Genomic DNA, 3,641 nt, shown 5'->3' on the forward strand with positions numbered 1-3,641 from the left:
TCCACAACGATAACAGTATGGCTTTGATTCTGAAGTCCTCTGTCTATCATCTGAAATGGAGGTCATTGGACGATATGGTCCCTTATCTGACCCTTGGGGACGACGATATGGGTTTTGATCTGGTCTACTACGACCCTGGTTCTGATTACTCGGTCGTGTTGGTCCCCCGTGGTTACTAGTACCCCCACGATTCAGCCTGCGGTTCTTCATAGCCTCTACCTCTCTGCACTTTTCCACTAGGGGTTAGAATCGCGTGATTCCCAGAGGTAGTACCGAATCTTGAATTTCATACTTCAATCCATCTTGGAAACGGTGACACACAAAGTCTTCATCAATGGTTTTACGAAAAAACTTGAAGTATCGCGATAAGGATTCAAACTTTGCCGCATATTCTCCCACAGTCATGCTACCCTGGCAGATCTTCAGAAAGTCATCTCCCAATTTTGTTCTAGCACTTACCGAAAAATATTTGTCCAAAAACTTCATCTGAAAAGACTCCTAGTTAATCTCTACTTGAGCAGCTTCCATCATCAATTTTGTGCTCCTCCACCAATATTCAGCATCACTAAGTAGCAGATAAGTGGCATAATTCACTTTAACTTCAGGTGGGCATCGAATCAGTTCAAAGATCTTTTCCACTTCCCGTAACCACTTGTCAGCCTTTTCAGGATCCACGTCTCCATGAAACTTGGGAGGGTCATGCTTGCGGAAGTCTGTTAAACCTCTAGATTCGGCTGCCCTTTCTTCTCTTTCCTCCCTTCGCATTTTACATTGATTATGAGCAGCGACGGCCGTAGCCATTTGTACATAGCTTGAGCCATCTCAGCCATTCCCACTTCATTAGTCCCACTAGCACCAGGAGTACGTCTTGGAGGCATCGTTCCTGCGACGCTCAATCCAGTCAGTGTCAAGCATTTGCCTTAAAATCAATAAAGATGTCATCTAGAAGAATCATGAGTAAGGAGGTATACTACAACTACACTATTATTCAACATTGGTCAGCTTACACTTAACTCACAGTCCAATCAAGATCGAACTGCTCTGATACCAAAATTGTAACATCGTATTTTTTTTTTTATTTTTTTATTTTTATTTCAAACAAAATATATAATTTCCCATGTAATTCCAAACGAGCAAACAAATAATCCATTGTTAAATTAAAATCCATCAGCATCTCAATTAGATACGTAATACTCAAATTGTAAGGTTCAGAAATGTAGTAATAAAATGAGAATTGGCATAGACTAGAGTTCAACATAAATAAATTTCCTAAAGCTGACCACTAATACTCCTAGAATTAAATGAGATGTTCCATCTATTCTTCTGAAAACTTTCCCGATTGTGCAAGTAGATTAGGAATTTCATCTGTCCAAAAGTAAGGGTCATCTCCAAAATTCTTACCAATAAATAATAAATAAATAAATAGCATAAATAAAACAGTACAATACCCACATAATTAATGACATTATTCCATTCAAATTGCCACATATACGGTAACAATTAAAGATAACAGAACAATGTTTACGTAATTAATAACATTAGTTCATCCAAAACTACAACTAGGAGGTACACTGAAAATACAAATATATTATTATGATATCTGTATAAATAATAATAATCGTTACTCCAAACAAACAACCTTACAATAGAATACCACGATATCTACATCATTAATAACATTAATTCACTCAAACAATTAAGAATTAAGAGGTACAATAATAAAAACAAGTACAATATCACATATTAATTCACCCCAAACTAACAACACGTACATTCATGAGCATAATATCCACATCATTCATTATTAACATTCACACCATTATTAACATTGCCTAATCCTAACGAATAAATACAATCGTATACAGATTTATTAGTATACATCGTTAATAACATTATTTCAACCAATTATCAGGAGATACAATGTATCATTTATCTTTATAAAATATTAATCACACTTAATTCAATGCATACTCAAACAGACCTTATGCCTTAATCTATATGCCAATGTAATGATTCCGGAATATTGCCTCCCCCACAAGGGCTTTCGTGGGTCCTTCCAAGCAACACCACTAACTCTAAATCCCCGAAAGGATATGCGGGCTCCAATCAATTATGGACGGACCACCACACGACTATGAATGAATGCATGAATGTGAATGCCTGAATGTGGACACTTTAATAAATCATTAATATAATGTGATGCTAATTTATTAATGGCATTTCACATATAACATTTATCATTCACACCTTGAATATGTTCAATACAACCATTATAACAACGTATCACATTATATTTATTCCTTACACTTTGAATATGTTCAACACAACCATTATAACAACATATCACATAATATTTATTTTTCATACTTTGAATATGTTCAACATAACCATGAATATAACATGTCACACCGTAATTATTTTCCAAATTTTGATAAAAGCAATTTAACATAGTATATATTCAATCTCACAATTCTAAAATAATTACAATCACACAATCCAAAATAAATGCAATCATACATTCCAAAATAAATACAATCATACGTATAAATATATAATTGGAGTGATGCGCTTACTGATATCAGTGTCGTGATTAAATTCTTACGCAGCGGTCTTTTTGCTCCAATTGCACTACACTTGATGAGATGAATTACCAACTCCTTCTTCATGAATATAACATGCCACACCATATTTATTTTCCAAATTTTGATAAAAGCAATTCAACATAGTATATATTCAATCTCACAATTCTAAAATAATTACAATCACACATTCCAAAATAATTGTAATCATACATTCCAAAATAAATACAATCATACGTATAAATATATAATTGGAGTAACGCCCTTACCGATATGATTGTCGTGATTAAATTCTCACGCTACGGTCTTTTTGCTCCAATTGCACTACACTTGATGAGATGAATTACCAACTCCTTCTTGAATTCCTTCCTTTTCTATCTTAAACTCTTTTTGGTATATCGCACAACGTTTTTTGAATGGAAGACTTCCCTTTTGTTTTTTTTCTCCTTTTTTTTATGAGGAACGTTAAGCCGTGGGAACGTTAAGCCAAAAGTGGGGAACGTGACATTTCCACCCAAGCCATGAAACATTTTTTAATGGTTGCTTTTATTATTATTATTATTATTATTATTATTATTATTATTATAATGGTCTTTTTGCTCCAATTGCACTGCACTTGATGAGATGAATTACCAACTCCTTCTTGAATTCCTTCCTTTTACATTAAACTAGGAGTGGGGAACGTGGCATTTCCACCCAAATCATGAAACTTGTTTTTTTTTAACGGTTGGTATTTGATGCTTTTATTATTATTATTATTATTATTATTATTATTATTATTATTATTATTATTATCAAAAATTAAAATAATATCGTCAGCAATTATTTCTATTCCCAAAAATAAATATAAAAATAAAATAAAATGACTGGCGTTACAGGGAAACTCTTAATATCTGCATTTACTTAATGATTGTCGTCAAAATTGTTAGAGTTAAAGGGGTATTAAAAATGAGGAATCTTTTAATATCTATGTTTACTTAATGATTGTCGTGAAAATTGTTAGAGTTAAATGAATATTAAAAATGGGGAATCTTTTAATATCTGCATTTACTTAATGATTGT

This window comes from Cicer arietinum, chromosome 7, assembly GCF_000331145.2.
Source record: "Cicer arietinum cultivar CDC Frontier isolate Library 1 chromosome 7, Cicar.CDCFrontier_v2.0, whole genome shotgun sequence".
NCBI classification, from domain to species: Eukaryota; Viridiplantae; Streptophyta; class Magnoliopsida; order Fabales; family Fabaceae; genus Cicer; species Cicer arietinum.